The following is a 21,396-nucleotide window of genomic DNA, read 5'->3' as shown; positions in this document are numbered from 1 at the left end:
TCATATGGGAATGAAATGGCTAGTTTACATGGATGCATTTGTGTGGGTATTTTCACTCCTGGTAAGTCACACTTAAAAGGCAAAATAGAACAGTTACAGGGAACATTGGGCCTGATTCAGACCCACTCGCGAGCGGCTGTCCGCTCGCAAGTGGGTCGATGGTCTGCACTGAGCATGCGCACGACGGAGGGAGCTCCGTCGTGCGCATGCGCCAGACACGACGAGCGAAGGACTTTCCTTCGCTCGTTGTGTCCGATCAAAGGGGGCGTGCTGTCAATGTTGATTGACAGCACGCCCCCTTTGGTGGGCGTGCCGGGGGCGTGCCTCCCTGACGGGGTCGTTCCCACGGGAACGCCTCCCGTCAGAAGCCGGCCCACTGACATCACTCGTGATGTCAGTGGGAGTGATTTTGGCTCTGATAGAGCCAAAATCACTCCGGAGCATGCGGTTGAAAACCTCAACCGCAGGCTCCGGCTCGCAATTTCGATGGTCGCGATGGTCACGACCATCGCGGCCATCAAAATGCACGCTCGTATAGCCTGTGGGTGGTGACCCACAGCTATACGAGCGTCCAGGAGGACGCTCCATGGAAATGGAGCCCGGCCCTCATTCAGAGCGTGCGCTCTGCTCAGAGCGTACGGCTCTGAATGAGGGCCCTTGTTGCTATGATAAACTCCTTTTATATTCACATTATTAAGATTCAAACTTACGGAAAATACAAAAAAACCTTAACAGTTTGCTCTATATTGTATCCAGGTGAAGTGTGTTTTGCTTTGGCTCCCAGAACTATCTTCCTAGTTTGTAATATTGTCCAGAATGTATATTATTATAATTTTTTTGCATTGCTATGGTCTTAGGTATATACAGATGCGTCATCCTCCGTGCGCTACAAACCGCATTATGCATAACGTGTGAGCGCTGTGCAACTTTGTAGCACAGCATCTTTTCATACGATGTTTCCTCTTAAAATGCACCTTATTAGCATGCCTATATTCTGTGCATGACTGCGGTTATATCTGCATGCGAAATGCTACGTTACATTTTGCATGCAGATATAGGCATGCCGCATATCATTGTAATCAGCATAAGTAAATAGGATGCATTGGGAAAAAAGTTGCACGAAAAGATGCTTTTTCGCTACCTGGCGCGACTAGATGGCATGTTTAACGAGCAAGGAGGTTTGATGTATGTGTACACATCTGTATAGTATGCTTTTTTATATTATTGTGTATGTGAATGATCATTTAGGATGAGCACTTTTAGTGGGATGCACCCATTGGGTTTGACTATGGGGCTGATTCAATTCAGCGTGCTGTGAATATCTCTGGAAAGATGATCCCAGTGCTATTCAATTCAGCGTACTGTTTAGTGGACTATAACAACTTAAGTTGGAGAATGGCAGTTGTCGCAACTTAACTGACTAAAGTGCCAGCCACAAGGCTGTTAGCGCTGCACTAAGCCAGAAATCAGCCTCGCGGCCGACATGTTAGTCTCAGGAGGGTGCAAGCAGAAATCCTTTAGTCAGTTTAACAGTGCGCTGAAGTGAATCGCTCCAGGACCAACTCCCGGAGATATTCACAGTGCGCTGAATTTAATCGGCCCCTAAGAGTACTAACCAGAGGATGATACTGGAATCGAAGGATTGATTGTCACAGATTACTGTTAGATAACAAGTTCAGATGTGTATCCAGTATGCTGTTTAAGTGAGCAACTAATAGAATTGCTCACCTGTATGCAACATTTCTTTCTAGGTGAGACAGATGAAAATCCAGGAAACAGAATTCGTGTCTACCAAAAAAGGGCTAAGCAAGGTGCTGGTCTAGGTAAAGGGCAACGTTTGGTACATAGGTATCTGCCTAGTATAGGCTAAGCAAATTCAGGTTCAGGTAGCCGGCATAGTTTGTTACACATATATACGTCCAGGGGGCAGGCTGTCCAACAAGATACAAGCAAGAGCTGCTTGTTGTAAATTTCCTTATAAGGCACTGGAGGTGGAACCTGAGTGCAGACAAGGGCCCTCATTCAGAGCCGTACGCTCTGAGCAGAGCGCACGCTCTGAATGAGGGCCGCCCTCTATAAAAATGGAGCGTCCTCCTGGACGCTCATATAGCTGTGGGTCACCACCCACAGCCTATACGAGCGTGCAGTTTGATGGCCGCGATGGTCGTGACCATCGCGACCATCGAAACTGCGAGCCGGAGCCTGCGGTTGAGGTTTTCAACCGCAAGGCCCGGAGTGATTTTGGCTCTATCAGAGGCAAAATCACTCCCACTGACATCACTAGTGATGTCAGTGGGCCGGCTTCTGACGGTAGGCGTTCCCTTGGGAACGCCCCCGTCAGGGAGGCACGCCCACCAAAGGGGGCGTGCTGTCAATCAACATCGACAGCACGCCCCCTTTGATCAGACACAACGAGCTAAGGACTTTCCTTCGCTCGTCGTGTCTGGCGCATGCGCACGACGGAGCTCCCTCCGTCGTGCGCATGCTCAGTGCAGACCATCGATCCACTTGCGAGCGGACAGCCGCTTGCGACTGGGTCTGAATCAGGGCCAAGGTTCCTTATGCATCTGTGCACCCTTCTAGTATTCCTACAGTATCAGATGCTGTTCACCACAGATGCATAATTCTAAGTCAGCCGAGAGAAGAAGAGACCCCAGATCTTCAAGGAGACAACCACCACCGGGACTGATGCAACAAACTTCAGCACAGATACAACGGTATGTGACAGATATAGAGCCCAGCAAATTTTGTATACAGGGGTTCTCAACTCCAGTCCTCTAGTACCACCAACATGTCATGTTTTGTGGATTTCCTTAATCATGCACAGGTGATTTAAGCTATATTGCTGGGTCAGTAATTATCCCACCTGCTACCACAGAAAGAAATCCTCACAACATGACCTGTTGGGAAAACTTGAGGGATGAGGCTGAAAACCAATGCTCTAGAGAGTTCCAGTGTAAAGAGGGGAAATCTAAATGCTCCTGCGCGAACAAGTGTTCCAAGTCAATGCAAACCCTTACGTATAGACTACTTGACATCAGACCTTTGTCTAATGGTGCATACACACTGTCAGATGAACGATTTTTACAACGAGTTGAATGATTTCATCAACGATAAACAATTGAACGATTTCTGAAAGTATTAAAATGAATAAAATCGTTAATCTGACTGCAAACACATCAGATTTTAGAGATCGTTATCTGACATGCGGGACCGCGCATCGTTCGTCGATGTATGCCCCACATGTCAAAGATATGAACGATTGAATGATTTTTACAATCATTACCGTTCATATCTGACACAAAATCTGACCGTGTGTATGCAGCATAAGTCTTATTGAAAGGTCTGCCATGTGCATAGATGTTAACCGAAGAACCGTTATACACTAGGCATAATTTTGAGGAAGGAGTTAATTTATAGGTCTGTTGAGACTAAGGGGTCTATTTACTAACGTGAGAGTTTTTAGAAATGGAGATGTTACCCATAGCAAACAATCAGATTCTACATTTTACTACCACTTTTTAGAAGATAATAGCTAGAATCTGATTGTTTGCTATGGGCAACATCTCTACTTCTAAAAACTATCACTTTAGTAAATATACAGTACCCTTAATAATTAATCAAGCCCAAAACTAAAATTAGTAAGGGATCTATGAGTGATAAGTATGGAACCAAACTTATTTGGTGCTACTGAGTTTAGATGCTTTTCAGACCTTTATAGATTTAATGAGGAATGATGACTCGGTAAAGAACAGGCCACTCAATACAAATGTTTCTCCACTTTCTATAGCTCTCTGTTGTAAATTATACACTATATAGTAAATTTAAAAGAGCTACACACAGAGCACTGGGGGATGGCATTAACCTTATTCATCCTAATTTCTTCCTCCTCCTTCTCTATCCTCCTCATACTTCTTTTCCCTTCTCAGTCATATTACTTCTCCAGTCTTCATCCTCATTTCCAGTGTTTCCTAACTCCAATCCTCAGGGAGCACTAACAGTGTATGTTATACAGATCTCCTTAGTATCACAATTTAAATAATTACTTTCACTTGTAGATCTTTTAAAATGTGTCAGCCAGTAATAATCACATGTGCACCAACCAGGAGATCTGCAAAACATGCACTGCTAGGAGTCCTTGAGGAAGAAGTTGGGAAACACTGGCCTACTCTATCCTCCATCACTTAGCCCCAGTTATGCCAGGACCAGCCCCCTACCCCACACCAGCCACTTAAGCTCCCCAGGTGAGAGTTAAAGAGATTTTCTTTTTAAATGGCAGTTATGAGTGGTATACTCACTCTTTTTTTTAATATATATTTACCCTGGCAGCAATAACCCGAGTTATCGCACATGGACTGTGCAGTGTGGTTACTGTGCAGTGTGAAAGGGCCAGGTTTAAATAACCCGGGTCGAGCATTTCAACCCTGGCAATGAGCAGGGTTGAATACAGGTTCAACCTGGCTCGCGATGCAGTGTTAACAGTTAATCCGGGTCGATACGACCTGGGTCCCGTTCACAGAATAGGAAGAGCCAGCACTTGGAGATGATCCCCAAGCGCCAGCTCAGCACATGATGGCAGTGACGTCATCTATCCAGTAATAAGCTGGGTCTGGCCGCCAATCAGTAATGCCCTTTTCAGATTATGCCACATAGTAGTAGTGCCCCATATAACACATAATAGTGCTCCTTACACATTATGCCACACAGTAATGCCTCTTACACATTATGCCTCCCCAGCAATCCACCACATTGTGTCCCTCCAGCAGCTTCTCAAATCGACTCAAATCACATGCAGTGAAAACGTTTTTTCACTGCATTTACTATTAGTCGATTTGTTTTGCGATTTGCAAAACAAATTCGATTTGAGTCGGTTTTGAAGAGTGATTTGCTGTTCGATTTGGCAAGTCCATGTCCAAATCGAACGGCAAATCACCCTTCAAATCACTCTTCAAATCCCCGACACAACGAACTGCTTCATGCTTTCACTGAGCAGGTCATTGTCACACTGATACATGCAGACATCAGTGAGATGCCTGCATGTATCTGCCTTGAAAAAAGTGAAGCAAAGAGTTAAAATGTAAAAAAAAAAAAACGTGCGGTCCCCCTTAATCAGAACCAGCCCCGGACTTTGCCAACCCAGTTCTGGTTGACTAAGTACAGGGAAAAAATGATGTAGGATCACCCTGTACTTAGTATAACCAGCACTGGGCTATGGGAAGCAGAGCTGGTTCTGGATTTACAGGGAAAAATTTGCATAAGGTTCCCCTGTAAGATCCAGAACCAGCCCTGGACCCTTTCTAATGGGGTACTGATGCCACAGCCAGGGGAGCTCTATCACCGGGCCCCCCAGCCAAAGCATCAGCCCTGACCATTAGTCAGCCCAGGCCAGGGATCCCTGGGGAGTTGGAGACCCCTTCAAAATAGGGGTCTCCCTCTCCAGGGCACCCCTAGCCTGGGCTGATAGCCCGGGGCTAAGCCCACCACCCCTGGGCGGTGGGTGGCGGGTTGATTGTGACAGTGTGGTGTAAAATTAGAAGTGAAAAAACAATTGTCTTTCTAGTAGAACTGCAGGTCCCAGCAAGCCTCCCCCACATGCTGGTACTTTGAGAACCACACGTACCAGCATGCAGGGCATTAAGGGCCCACTGGGACTTGTAGTTCACGTGACGGCTCCCTCCATTGAAGTCAATGCTCCCTCCATTGAAGTCAATGGCGGGAGCCGCAGGATAAACTTTAGTAACCCTACGGCTCCCACCATTGAGTACAATGGAGGAGCCGTTCATTGGCTGAGAGGCGGGGCCTGACCTCTCTCAGCCAATGAACGCACAGACATGGAGCTTCAAAGGATGAAGCCGCGTCTGTGCGCTTCATTCGGGAAGGAGTAATCTGCAAGAATAGAACTATAAAGATAGTAAATAGGGCGCTGTGGTGAGGAGTGTTCCCAGCAGCTGCAAAAAAGGGGAGGTAGTCAGCCTCCTATATGACAATATAGAAAAGAAAATATGCAGCGCTGATAATAGATGCAGTTTAATATAAATATAAAAACAATACAATCATAGAAATAAAAACATATCAAAATGTATTTTTGTGTGGTAATATTGTGGATCCACTGCGATAGTAGATGGAGGTCCAAATAACAACCTCATAAAGCATGCATAATATCCTATAGGCACTATTGCTGCAGCAATATACTGGATGGGCACTGATGTAATGTCTCGCAAGGTAACTTGGGATATAGTTGTAAATCCAACAATGGGAAAGATTTTACCAACTTATGTCCAGATGAAACGAGGGTCCCAAAATTAGCGATGGTATCACACCGGCGAACATCCAACGCACGGAAAGACCTCTGAAAGATTGATGCTGGAACCAGGGATGGCGTCCCAAGTTGAGACAACTCCAATGCAGTTCCTGAATAGTGTCCAAATGATGAGTGCCTGATAGGGAAGGAGTAATCTGTCTGGTTAGACTGATTACTCCTTAATGCGAGGGTTCGGTTTTTTCGATTTATTATTTTAACCCATGGATGCCTACTGGAGAAGGGGACCACTCAAGGTAATATAGGTAAGTATGTGTGAGTGTGTATGTATGTATTAAACTTTTACTTTGTAAGATGTGTGTGTTTCTTGGAACATTTCTTTACAGGTGAACTACAAGTCCCAGTGGGCCCTTAATGCTCCGCATGCTGGTACTTGTGGTTCTCCAAGTACCAGCATGCGGGGGAGGCTTGCTGGAACCTGCAGTTCTACTAGAAAGACAATTGTTTTTTCACTTCTAATTTTACACCACACTGTCACAATCAACCCGCCACCCACCACCCAGGGGTGGCGGGGATAGCCCCGGGCTATCAGCCCAGGCTAGGGGTGCCCTGGAGAGGGAGACCCTTTTTTTTAAGGGGTCTCCAACTCCCCAGGGATCCCTGACCTGGGCTGACTAACGGTCAGGACTGATGCTGCAGCTGGGGGGCCCGGTGATAGGGCTCCCCTGGCTGTGGCATCAGTCCCCCGTTAGAAAGGGTCCAGGGCTGGTTCTGGATCTTACAGGGGAACCCTACGCAAATTTTTCCCTGTAAATCCAGAACCAGCTCTGCTTCCCATAGCCCAGTGCTGGTTGTACTAAGTACAGGGAGACCCTAGGTCATTTTTTCCCTGTACTTAGTCAACCAGAACTGGGTTGGCAAAGTCCGGGGCTGGTTCTGATTAAGGGGGGGACCTCACGCCAATATTTTTCTTAATTTAACTGTTTAATTGCTTTTTACATTGAGATACATGCAGGCATCCCACTGATGTCTGCATGTATCTGTGTGAATCCGACCTGCTCATGCTCAAATCGAAAGCATGAAGCAGGTCTATTGTATTGGGGATTTGAAGAGTAATGTGAAGTCCAATATTGAGGACAATTTAAAATCGAGTCATAGTAAATAAGGGTTTTGTGTGTTGGGCTATGTAAAAGTACCAATGTTTTTTCGATGGTCTATTTGAGGGCGATTTGAGTCCAAAGTCGATTTGAAGTCCGATTTACAAATGCAATTTGGCCTTTAGTAAATACTCAAAACCAAAATCGAATCCAAATCGAATGAAAATTGCACCTCAAATCACTCAAAATGCAAAATCGACCTTTAGTAAATTTACCCCCTTGTATTTGGTAGGAGGATTTATACCCCCCTTTTTTGTGCATTTTCTACCCTTTTATTATATGTTTTATGTAAGTGTACCATTGGAATGCTTTTTAAAAGTTTTATAAGGGTAATGCACTAGATGCCTTTCTTTTCTTATCTAATTTACTTCTGCATGCATAGATAATGAAACTTGTATATTAGAGCTGATATGCTGATCACATATGATCATTGCTTGCAATACAAACAAGATTACCGCAGTCCCTTCTATATTACCACTTGGGAGTGGATCACTATCCCTTTTACCCTACCCGTTGGTTTGTCTCCCTCAATCTGGCCCTGATTCAGAGCCGGACGCTTTGACAGAGCGCTCGCTCTGAATCAGGGCCGTCCCTCCTACCTTTTGGAGCGGCCTCCTGGCCGCTCGCATAGCTGTGGGTGACCACCCACAGCTATAGCGAGCGGACAAAATGATGGCCATTGACCATTGGGCTTGCGATGAGACCCTGCGGTAGGGTCTCGCTGCCGCAAGCCCAGGAGTGCTTTTGGCTCTATCAGAGCCAAAATCACTCCCACTGACATCACTAGTGATGTCGGAGGGGCCGGACCCAGACGTTAGGCGTTCCCATGGGAACGCCTCCGTCTGGGCAGCCACGCCCCCGGCACGCCCACCAAAGGGGGCGTACTGTCAGTCACCATCGACAGCACGCCCCCTGTGGTGCGAGACCCTTAACGACGGCTTGGCCGTCGTTATTCTAGTCTCGCGCATGCGCACGACGGAGCCGGCTCCGTCGTGCGCATGTGCACTTGGGCACCATCGACCCGCTTGAGAGCGGGTCTGAATCAGACCCTCTGTTTGTAGGTAGGAATGTGAAGTGCCGCTAGTGGAGTGGATGTTCTTGATTTTACTTATTACACAATGATTATCTTCGTTGTTTTTATCGAGATGGTATTTGGAAGTACCATCAATAACGGACAGAAGGCCTGATTCACTACGGATCACTATGGCTATCGCAGCTATGATTACGCACGGAGGTCTGCTGCGAAAATATGCTAATGAATGCAATCGCAAATCCAACTCACAGCTAGCATAGAGACCACTATCTCACATCCGTTATACCTTGCAGTTCTGCGTATATATCAGTAACATCGGACCCTCATGCAGAATTACAGCATGTCTGACCTTACTCAGAAATTGCTAACCTCGTTGCACGCAGTGAGTACACAAGCTGCGTATGCTGTTGCAGTGGCTAATTTATGCACGCCTATGCAATGGCGTTCAAACAGACAGGCACGGCTGTGTAACTCCAACCACTCCCCCGTCACCACCCCCAAACACTGACCTCCCGTCACCTACTCTGCGATGGTATTCTTTCTGCGTGAGTGATTGCAGAGCGATCACAATGCTAACACATGCACTGCGAAGCAGACAAACGCGCAGTACGCACCATCGACCGATCTGCATACGCTGTTGCAGTTGTGATCTGTGTAGAATCAGCCCCAGAGAGCACAAATAATATGGATAATAGGCGCCATCTTCTAGGACAAGGATCATATACCAAATGCAGTACTGACTTGAAAAATAGTCCAAAATCAATCACAAAGTCGCTCAATATACCCTTCTTCTTATAATTTCTTATAATTTCAGTGCGAATAGTATTTCTTTTTCTTTGGGATATGGAGATATAGTCCTCGTTGACAACATGTAAATAAGAAAAAATCGAAAGATGGCGTAGTATTGTTTTAATCAGATCACACAAATTTTTTTATTAAAAAACAACTTCATGTATAAAATCCATCACCAACAATAAATAGCAGTGTACCAGATATGGTGGTGTATAATACACAACAATTTGAATGAGTCAATCACTCCAATGGTCTCTCGGGACAGAACCTGGACTAACCGCTATTAGATGTGCAATCCTCGGCTGGATGTAATAAATCACCAGATACTGCAATCCTTCACCAATGCGTTTCAACTCTTTTTCAAGGTGTGTACAGTTGGTGATATATGGGTCCTAATATACCCCTCACAATCCCCTGATGGGTGAACTTAGGGGGAGGGTCCTCCAAATCAATCCATATTTCACTTTAAACATATGGGAAATACACTCCTATTTACAACCATTAATTAACTAGTTACCAAAAACCAAACTCACTATACCCAAAAGGGAACTTCTGTAGTGTAATAGTAAGAATAAATACCTTAAATAATGAGATTGCGTTTCACTCTTGGAACGCATACTAGAGCTGTAAACGTCACTTACTGTTTATGTTTTTACCGGTAGTCATGTTCGCGGACTTCCGGTAATGTTATGGCACATACATGGATGCTCCCACTTTGGACATCACTTGAGGTGTCCTGCTGTCAGACTCTGTAGTCTGTGATCACCTTCTAACTGTACCGTCCCCGGCTGAAATCTCAGTTACCGGAAGTCGCTTGCGCCCACTTCCGGTATTGACGGAGAGGTGTGGAATGCATATCTCAAAAGTTCCACTTCCGGAAAAAATCTTCTCACCATAGTAATATAAATTACCTATAAATACATAAAACAATGGGCAGTAAAACTAAAAGGAAGAGATATGGAGAAATATTTTAAAATATACTAAAATGAGCTTAAAATAATAAAGGCTGGAAAAAATACTCATTATCAGACTTCCTAACTCAAATAATAATTTAATAAAAGGATAATAAAAACCACTAAAAAAACAGAAGGAATAAATAGCTTTACAAAAATGGGATAAAAAATAGTGAAAATAAAAAATTTCAAAGAAACCATTTAAGCTTGAAATCCACATTCAAACCATGTGGTGTATCACACTTTTGAGCTCATAGATTAATTTAATCTCCAATTGTGCTAAAACATTCACATCGCTTCTCCTCCAGTGTCCTTCAACTTGTTGAATCCCCATAACCAGTTGAAAATACTTAGTTGAACATTGGTGAAAATCTCTGAAATGTTTAGAAAGGGAATGATTTTCATATCCTTTTTTGATGTTCCTAATGTGCTCAGCCCATCTTTCTCTCTCATTTAGGAGCAAATTGCTGATCATCAGTTACTCCCATACATTGCCAGATTTTCATTCCAACCAATCAACCAGTTGGATGGTTTGACAGAAAATCCTTACGTGTGTACCCAGCTTTAGGGGTCTAGATTTGCGCTTACGTATTGTAGGCAGCAAGTGCACTCTAAGTAGACACAATTTTTGTTATTGCATGTGATGAAGTCCTTAATTTTATATTCAAATGTAGTAGAAGTGACAACATAATTATCTAATTACTTGGTTGACTTTGATGGTTTCTGCACATAATACACATTCCACATCTGTGAAACCCTTTTTTTCACCCTCCTTTCTCTTTTTATGGGTATCGCTCCTTTCACCAATATATTTTTTAAATTAGGTGCTTTTTTATAAATAAATTTAGGGTTTTTAGGAATAATAAAACTGAAATCTAGTTGGTGTATAAGCAACAACTAGCTCCTTGCGCTAATAAATAAGGTGTGTAAATAAAACAATTCAAGTTGCTAGTCCAAATAGACCAGTACCACCTGTTCTCAATAAAGTCACCCACAAAAAACTACAAATTGGGACTGTGGTATAAAATATAATATCTCATATATATTGCTTGTTTGAAATAAATCAACGATCAAGGCTCTTCTAAATATAAAAAACTAATTTATTCACAACCTACAATAGATAGAAGTAAAAAATAGACATAATAAATAATAAAACAAAAAACATATCTAAAACACACAGTAATTGTATAAAATAGCACTGGTAGCAATTAAATTTAAATCACTCGTGACATGCACATAATCATTCCACATATAGCTTAGTACATCAGCAAATGCCCTGATGAAAAGAGAGATATCTCTGCTTTAGTTGGTATATATCTGTCTGTATAAGCTGTGAATGCCTTTAGTAGCTAAAGTATGCTCTCGCCACATAAGTTCAAATTGTAGAAGTAGCAGAGCAAAACCGTTTGCCTGTGTTCAAAAGCAGTCCTGGGAGACCAGGGTGTGGTTAATAAAAAGCGGCCGCTCTCACACTGGATGTTTCCCTTTGTGTACAGGAGACTCCTGGTAGGTTATTGCAATTTTTTTCCAACCGCACTGGATAGGAGCGCAAGTGGGTGAACAGGTAAGTACACAGGTAGGTACACAAATCACAAGTGATTTTAAAACCCAATGAATGTAGACATGTTTCGCTCCACCAGGGAGCTTTTTCTTGAAAAAATTTATTTATCAATTTGTTTTTTTATATCTAGAGGAGCCTTGATTGTTGATTAATTTCAAACAAGCAATATATATGAGATACATTTTATAGCGCAGTCCCAATTTGTAGTTTTAGGAATAATGGATTTAAGTGTTGGGTCCTCCTCTAGGAGATGCCAATATCTTCTTATAATTTTTTCCACTTGTTTATGTTGTTCATTAAAGGTGGTTAAAAATGGGAGAATAATTTCCTTTTTTACTTTCTCCTTTGTAACCAACAACTCATCTCTGTCAATATTAGACATTTCCTCTATAGCTGGATCAATATCAGCCTCTTTATACCCCTTCATTAAAAGTTTTTATTTAAAACTGAATGTTCTTTAAAAACTTTAATATCAGTGCAATTCCTTCTTATTCATCTAATTTGTCCTTTAGGAATATTATTTAACCATAAAGAATGATGATTACTATCAATACTTATATAGGAATTGCTATCCGTGGGCTTACAATAGTTCTTTGTATGTAAATTATTATCCTCTATGTATAAAAACAAATCTAAAAAACATACTTCATTAGTACTAATATTAAAAGTTAACTGAATATTAGAAAGATTTTGATTCAGTTCATTACAAAACACCCCTAGACTGTCCTCATCCCCCTCCCATATAAATAAAATGTCGCTTCTAAAACGATACCACTTTTTGACACTTCCGAGGAATCTGTTGTTAGTCCATATAAAATGCTCCTCCCATCACCCCATAAAATGATTGGCATATGCTGGAGCAAAACAAGTTTCCATTGCTGTTCCCCTTTGTTGTTGGAAAAAATTTATCGTTATACAAAAAAAAATATTTTCTAAAATGAATCTAATGCCTTCACTAATAAAATTAATTTTGCACATATCCATATTGCTTTTCATTAGGAAAAATGTAACTGCCCCTATTCCATGGGTGTGGTCAATAATGGTGTACAACGAACTAACGTCTGCTGTGACTACTACATAATTTTCTTTCCACTCTTTTAATTTATTTAAAACATCGGTGGCATCTTTCAAATAAGTCTTGATTCTTAGTACCTCCGGTTGTAAGTGGTAGTCAGAAAATGTGACAGGTTAGAAGTCACTGAATCCGTACCTGCCACTATCGGGCGTCCCAGGGGATTTACAATATCCTTATGGATTTTAGGTAGGATGAAAAATATAGGGGTCATGGGTTTCTCTTTATAAATATATTTTTATTCCTTTTCAGTTAAGGCCCCTTCTAGACTATATTTTTTCAACATGTACTTGAGATTTTTATTTATTCTACCACTAGGAATCGTTTTCAGGAGTCCATATGTCTCTCTATCCTTAAGTTGCCTCAGGATTTCTTTATCATATTTAGGAGAGTCCATAATTAACACTCCCCCCTTTGTCAGCAGGTTTAATCGTAATACCTGAATTTTTACGAAGGTTAATCTTTCTTTAGAACTAATGTTACTAAATGAGTTTTATCCAATTATGCCTTAACAAGTTTATTAAAACTATCTATGAAGCAACCTCTTTGAAAAGTGGGATAAAAGGTTGATTTAGGTTTAAAGATCTCTATCCCATCTAATTTTTCTCCTTTTTGGCTAAGAAAGTACTTTTTTCAAAGTTCAGGTAAGTTTCCAACTTATTTAGTTTGTTATTTGGAGCAAATTTAAGCCTCAGAGAGTGCTTCACATCTCTCCTATTTATTTTATAGTTTTATGTATTGTTGTATCGTTTTTGGTGATACTTGGATAAGATGCATTCTTAACTGACTTTAGCTGAATCTTAGCAATAGGCAAAAAGATAACCACTTGTAGAAATGCAATAAAATATAGTACGAGGGTGGTTCAATAAGTAAAGTAACAAGACCTCTCATGTGTATAATGTTCATTCTAATTTTCCACTAGGCCAGAGCAGGTAGATGACTGCTTCCCTTCACAGCCATTAGACTGTGCCTAATATCAGTCACACTGTCCCAATATCAGTTGTAAGATGATGGGGCTGGCGGAAACATGGTTAAACATTGAGGTGTGTAGTGTGTTCAGATTTCTGCATCTAAAGGGCACATCAGCAGCGGAAATTCATAACCAACTTTCGAGGTGTACGGTGATGTCATGTCATGAAATGATTTTGGTGCACTGTTTTTGATAACAGCAGGACAGCCATTCTAAATGAACAACGATCCGGCCAGATAGCACGTCCACCATAGAGGGCAATTTGTGCCACATTGAAGGTCTGATTCAGGAGGACAGATGCATTTAAGTTAATGATATTGCTGATGAACAGAACATCTCAGTGGGTACTGTGTACAACATTGTTCATGAGCAACTAGGGTACAGGACATTGTATATACTGGGTACCGAAGCAACTCACAGAAATTCACAAAGCCAATAGGATGGGAACGTCTCTTGAGCACTTGTCGCGGTACCATGAAGGGGGAGTGCAGTTCCCGCAGCATATTGTTACAGGTGATGAAAAGTGGGTGCATCATGTGACACCAGAGATGAAGCAAGCATACATGACATGGAAACATGCATCTTCCCCACCTGCAAAGAAGGTCATGGCGACTGTGTTTTGGGACCACAAGGGCGTGCTTCTTGTTGATTTCCTCACCAAAGGAGATACTGCAAATGTTGTCCACTATCGTGACACGTTGAGCTGATTGCGGAGGGCAATTTGCCGACCTGGGTCATGTCCTGCCTTCAGGTGCTCAACACTGATTTATTTTGTGCCGGCATAGATGCCTTGGTGTACCATTAAAACAAATGCTTATCAAGTATGGGTTCTATATGGAAAAATAATCATCAAGGCCATACTATTGATTATATGAATAATGTACGAGTTGAAATTAACGCAATTATTTATTTTATTTAGTGAACCACCCTTGTATAATCATGTTGGAGAACAGATTAAGACATGTCAACATAATTTGATATAGATAATATCTTTGAAAAAATAATAACACTTATGTTGCATACACACGGTCCAACTTGCTCGATCATCAATATCGATGATCGAGCAATGGGCAGATGTTTCAAGAATGTTGGGATGGGCTACCATGAGGGAATAAAAAGGCTGGGGACATTTTAAAACTCTGCATTTCTTGCATTGTGGCTAGTTTGGTTTGGTTTATACCTGCTGAACATTGTTGTATTGCTAATTTGCTTGGCTTTGTTTTTGGCTTGCATTCAACAAAGTATGTATTTTGTGCTATTGTGTAATGGATTCCAATCGTCAGCGAATGATGGTGGCATACGCAGGAGTCGTTATCTTGTCTGAGAGGGAGAGGGCCAAGAGGAGGAGAAGGTCTCACTCCTGTTGGACAAAGGAGTGGCTGCTGCAGAGGGATACCATGTCTCACATGCCTCTGTTGATGGAGATACGTGAGAATAATCTGGACGACTACCAGAATTTCTAGCGAAGTGACATTTCAGGAGTTGCTGCGCCTTGTGACCCCTGTCATCCAGAGACAGGATACCAACATGAGGAGGGCGATATTGGCTGAAGAGAAGCTGGTGGCTACCCTGCGCTTTCTAGCTACCAGAAGATCCTTGGCTGATCTGAAATTCGGGATCTTGATTTCACCACAGGCTTTGGGCATCATCATCCCCGAGACGTGTAAGGCCATATACAAAGCCCTCAAGTCTGAGTATTTCAAGGTAAGATATTCTTGCACATTATGCACGATGATATATGCATTCAATGAGACACTGTATGTGACCTTGGGCCAGATGTATGAACCGCCAAAGCAGTATTAGCACATGTTAAGTGCGCTGATACCGCTTCTCCCTCATGTATTAATTGTGGTGTGGCCAGTAAATGACAGGGGCGCTTTGAGCCCATCGTTATTAGCGCTGCTACAAGATAGCAGCACCGATAGACTGGACTATGTATAAACGCTCAGTTCGCCTGACAGTTGCTGTCACTATAGATAGCTACAGCCTATTCATGCCCTATCCCCACAGCAGGGACAATGCTGTCCTTGCGGTGGCAGCCACTTTCTCCAGGACTACACCTGGGTATCTCGCGATATTTGCGGGATCTCGTGCATGCTCAGTGGAGCCTGCCGGGACTGAGACACAGTGCATCAGCACTAGGCTGATGCGCTGGACACAGCGCAATAGCACTAGGCTGATGCACTGTGGTCTCTAGTGGGGAGCGCCAGAGGAGGGAGTTATTGCTCCACTGCTTCGGCCGGAGAGATGTTAAAACATCTCATCGTTAGTGCTTCCTGTTTTTCCTCGGTAAAGAGGTCAAGCAGGAAGCGTTATAGCGGCACGTTAAGTGCCGCTATAATACATCTCCCCCGTTGTGCCTGTGCTCCCTAGCCATATATGTGGCTAGATAAATAGTTAATTTTTAAATTATGTAATATTATATATATATAGAGAGAGAGAGAGAGAGAGATTAAAGTATTATGGGGGGAGATGTACTTTAGCGCCAATTATGGTGCCGCTGTAACGCTTCCTGCTTCGACTCATTATCGAGGCAAAGTAGGAAATATGAAAAGTAGGAAATAGTTATGATAAGATGTATTAACATATCATCATGTTTGGAGCAGGGGAGTGCTAAATTCCCCCTCCACCAATCCCTGATAGAGATCACAGCGTATCAGTCTAGTGGTGTTGCACAGTGTTTCTTTCCCTGCCATCTCCACTGAGCATGTGTGAAATTTAGCAAAGATCACAAGGTGAACTGAACGTTCATACATAGCACTTGGCCATTGACTGTGCTATATTGTAAATAGTAGCGGCCATAATGACAGGGGTACATAGCGCGCCTGCCATTTACCGCCCAAAACCCCAATCATACATAGGGGTGAAGCGGTATCAGCACACAACATTTGCTGATGCCACTTAATTAGTTAATACCTCTCCACCTTTGTAATACTGTCGCAGAATGGCAGACCATCGCTAGTGAATGCGAAAGGAAATGGAACTTTCCTTGGTGGTGCCATTGACGTCAAGCATGTGAGGATAACCCAACAGTGGCTCATTGTACTACAATAATAAGGGCTATTTTAGCATAGTCCTTATGGCAATAGTTACAGCCAATTATGAGTTTATATTTGTGGACGTTCGGAAGAATGGACGCGCCTCAGATGGTGGATCGTTTAAAAACACAGTTTTTTATGAACAGATGGTAAAGAAGACCCTAAATCTCCCATCAGAAGATCAATGTACTCATGGGCTGAGTTATGTCTTTGTAGCGGTTGAGGCTTTCGCTTTGCACAAACATGTCTTAAAACCTTATGCCCAAAGGACATTGACGACCGAAAGGTGTATATTTAATAACAGGCTGTCCAGAGCACGACGGATAGTGGAAGACTTCAGGTGGTAGGTACCCACAACCAACTCTCCTTCAGTGTTGTGCAAATACCAACTCCCTGGGTGTTGTTTTACCCTAATCTCCACCTAGTTTGGGGGATTTACACCTCCCCCAATAGACACATACTTTCACAAACCATATACCCCGGTCAATATCCACAACTAGATAGTGGAAAGAAAGTAAGATTACAGCACTGTAATTGTACAGTTGGTACTCAGCCCCTGTACTACTAACCCTGAACCTTGCCAATCTGTCGTTAGCGGCAGATTGATCAGCAGGTTCTGGCGATGACTGATATCGGAAACGACCAGTGGGGGCATACATTGCTGGTCATTTTTTACATTAAACTTCCAGAGTTATGCACGATTAATGAGCGTTTGAACAATAACGATGACGTTATGGTTCAATCGCTCATTAATATTGACGAGATGATACGTGTGCCCTGGTCTTACCTTTTTTGGTCACAAATAGGTTAATATCAAACATAAACCTTAAAAAAAAAATTGCAAAAACATATGTATAAATATACGCCGAAAATAAAGACAGACAAACTTTTTTTGAGTTTTTTTTTTATATAAATTTATAATATGAAAACTGGAGAATTCTTGACAGGATCTCCAGATTTGAACCAAGCCAATGAGTGCCTTCACAATAAAGAGTACTTCAATCAAGACGACCAGGCACATCAGCTTTTGGTGATGTATAGCAAGCAGCCAAAGAAAAATGCAGACATAACTGGATAAAGGAGAAGATACATATACTTCTGAACTGTGGGCCTGATTCAGAGGCACTCGCTATTTGCGAGCGCTCACTCTGAAACAGGGCGGATTTAAAAAATAAAAAAAAATCCGCCTCCAGGCCACTCGCATAGCTGTGGGTGACCACCCACAGCTTGTGCGGGCAGCCTGGCGATGGTCACAATTTCCGCGACCATCGGGCTTGCGACGAGACCCTTGTGGTAAGGTCTCGTCCACCGCAAGCCCCAGTGAACTTCCTGCTCTAATAGAGCAGGAAGTACACTACTAACATCACGTGTCGATCAACATCGACAGCCTCCCCATTTTGCTGCGAGCCCCGAGCGAGCTATGCGCTCACGAGCGGGTCTCAATCAGGCCCTGTGTCCACGGAAGTCACAACCAAATATAGTAATGTCAAACATCCAGCAACAGGGGCAATTGAAGTGGAGAAACACAAAGTTTATGGTAGGGTGAACTACTCAATATCATCCTAAAGAAAGAGCAGGAGAAATTGAGCAGAACAATTTTTAAAACATGCTATAAAAAAACAGATATTAAAAAAGTACACTGGCAAAAAAAAATCAACATTGGTAAGAGTCGACTGTGCACTCCGTCAAGCAGAGTGCACGCCGCTTAAGGATGGCCTAGGGAGGTTGGTTGGTGGCGCAGGGGTTCCCGACGCATATTGGGGATAATACTGTAGAGGAGGATTTTGGGGATATGTCGGTGGGGGGTGAGAACTACTGTATTCCATTGGAGCAGGCTGCTTGGGTATGTATGGGGTTAGCGTCGTGGTTTCATCGATCTCATCGACCATACCACAATGAAAAAGCTCATACATGACCCTTCGGCAACACATCTGGATTTGGGGCTTCATTTTCCTCAATTCATTACCGATGTTTAGCCCAAAAGTACTAAAATCATCCGTATTCATCTGTAGCACCTCCTCAGCACATTTTAAAAATGTTTCTGCCCAAGCTGGTGTGGAACTTGAGGATGGAGCCGCCTTGCCCCTTGGCCTCCGCTTCTTGGCGGCAGGTTCTGAGGGTGGTGGTGGTGGTGGCACCTCAACGATGGTCTCCTCAAGTTCCAACAGCTCACTGGCCGGAGCGTCAGGATCCACTACCATGAGAAGTAACTAAGAGAGAAACAAATTTGAATTATCAAATAAAATACAGGACCAAATTGGTCCAATAATTTTTAGTTACATTAGTAATATCATTACATTAGTAAAGGAATCGGTACTTCAGTCCGGCGGATAAAATACCATCACCACAAGGCCACCAGCAGAAGATCCAGACAGAGGTGAGTAAGCCCCCTAACCCTCCCCTCTCCCCCATTAACCTTAGGGGAGCATAATCTCCCACCGTAGTGCCTAACCCTAACCTTCCCTCCGGGGATGCCTGACCATAACCCCCCCTTCCCCTAGCCTAACCCTCCCGGGGAGCTGCCTAACCCTAAGTCCCCCCAGGGAGCTCCTAAACCTCAGACCCTCCTCCTTCTGCGGCTAACATGTCCAGATGCCCTGCTTACCTACGTTCCGTATACCGTGCGTTGGGATTTCGCCGTGGGGTTGATGATAGGAGTCGGTTTTTTTATGCCTATCATTAGTCCAATGGCAGGATTTCACAGTCGGGAAGCCAGCGGTCGCCATTTTGACGGCCGGCTTCCTGACTACAGCCCATTGGTAAAGTGAGTAAGGGTGAAAACAAGTAGTTAATCCCTTTCCACTGTTGTAAAATTTTAAAGTACAGTAATCTATGCTATAAAACAAACAAAAAAAAACAAATAAAAAAACAGTATATATTTGTCGTTCTCAGGACGGTCCTCCTCCACATCCTCATCCAGTGAGCTGACTGACCGCTTCTCCGGCTCTTTCTCCAGGACGAAGAGGAAAGTAGTTCATAGTACCATAAACTCGGTTTCCGAATCTCGTCCGCTCCTGCTCCAGAATGTTTGGCATTCACATATTTTGTGTGCTCCCACAAGAACACTGTCCGGGAGTTGTTGATCTTCTGCTTTACCCAAGCTATGACTGCAATCTTCCTCAGGCACTTCCTATACATCAGCAGCTTCTGATATGCCTGGTTTTCAAGGTCCCGATCTGAGTACTCTTTTATTTTGATGTTCCACAAGAACTCATTGGCTTGGTACATATCCAGGTATCCTGTCCAGAATTCTCTGTTTCCAGCCATGTCTGAAATTCAGTGGCGTAACTAGGGAATTTGGAGCCCAGGACAAATTTGAAAAGAGAGCCCCCCCTACATCATACGGATATGGAAAAAAAATGGGCATGGTCACTTTAAAATGGGGCGTGTCAACATGACACACCCCTTTATTTTCACGCTGAACATTCCTATACATATGCACCTTAACCCCAGTAGTACCCCTTATACAGTACCCCCAGTATGCAGTTGTGGTCCCTCTTATGCAGGCCCATAGTAGTGCTCCTTATACAGTATCCCCAGTAGCGGTCCCCCTTATACAGCCCCCAATTAGTTCCCCTTACTCAGTGCCCCCAGTAGTGGTCCCCCCAAATGCAGTGCCCTATGTAGTGTTCCCCCTTATGCAGTGCCCCCAGTAGCAGTCCCCACAATGCAGTGCGCCCAGTAGTGGTCCTTCCTGTTATTGCCCCCAGTAGTGGTCCCCCCAGTGCAGTGCCCCTAGTAGTAGGCCCGTTTTATAATGCCCCCAGTAGTAGTCCCCCCCTCCCATGCAGTGCCCCCAATAGTGATCCCCCCTATCCAGTGCCCCCTGTAGTGGTCCTTCCTATTATTGCCCCCAGTTGTGGTCCCCCCAGTGCAGTGCCCCTAGTAGTAGGCCCCTTTGGTAATGCCCGCAGTAGTAGTCCCCCCCAAGTAGTGGTCCCCAGTTGAGGTTCCCCCTCCCGATTAAGTGCCCCCAGTAATAGCCCTCCCAATAATGGTGCCTCCAGTAATAGCCCCCCCAGTAGAGCTCCTCCCAATAATGGTGCCCCCAGAAGCAGCAACCACCCCCCGTTGTGCCCCCACCCCCAGTAGAGGTCCCCCCAGTAGTAGCCACCCCCCTCCCCCGTTGTGCCCCCAGTAGTGCAGGCAGGTTTTAAATAAATATATATAAAAATATACTTACCTGAATCCACGCTGCTGCTCTGGTCCGCAACACCGCTCCCGCCGCCACCCGTCAGTCCTCCCGGGCTGGCGCGCTCAGCATTATGGGAGAGACATCATGATGTCATGACGTCTGTCCCATTACCCACTGCAGGAGCCGGACGGAAGTCCGGCTCTTGCAGTGGGTGCTGCAGCAGTCAATGAGAGTCTATCTGACTCTCATTGGCTGCTGTTTAACACACGCATCGCTGCCAGCGCTGGAGGCGATGCGTGTGTTATGCACAGCCTGAGCCCGCCTCCTGGCGCTATTGGGCAAGCGCTCAGGGGGAGGGAACGGGCTCAGGTGTGCAGCACAGGACCAGCGCTGGAAGCCTAGCGCCGGTCCTGTGTAAATGTGTAG

The sequence above is a fragment of the Taudactylus pleione genome, unplaced genomic scaffold, assembly GCF_031769625.1.
Source record: "Taudactylus pleione unplaced genomic scaffold, aTauple2 ptg000177l, whole genome shotgun sequence".
NCBI classification, from domain to species: domain Eukaryota; kingdom Metazoa; phylum Chordata; class Amphibia; order Anura; family Myobatrachidae; genus Taudactylus; species Taudactylus pleione.
The sequence above is the reverse complement of the archived record's forward strand: the minus strand, read 5'-3'. Positions refer to the sequence as shown.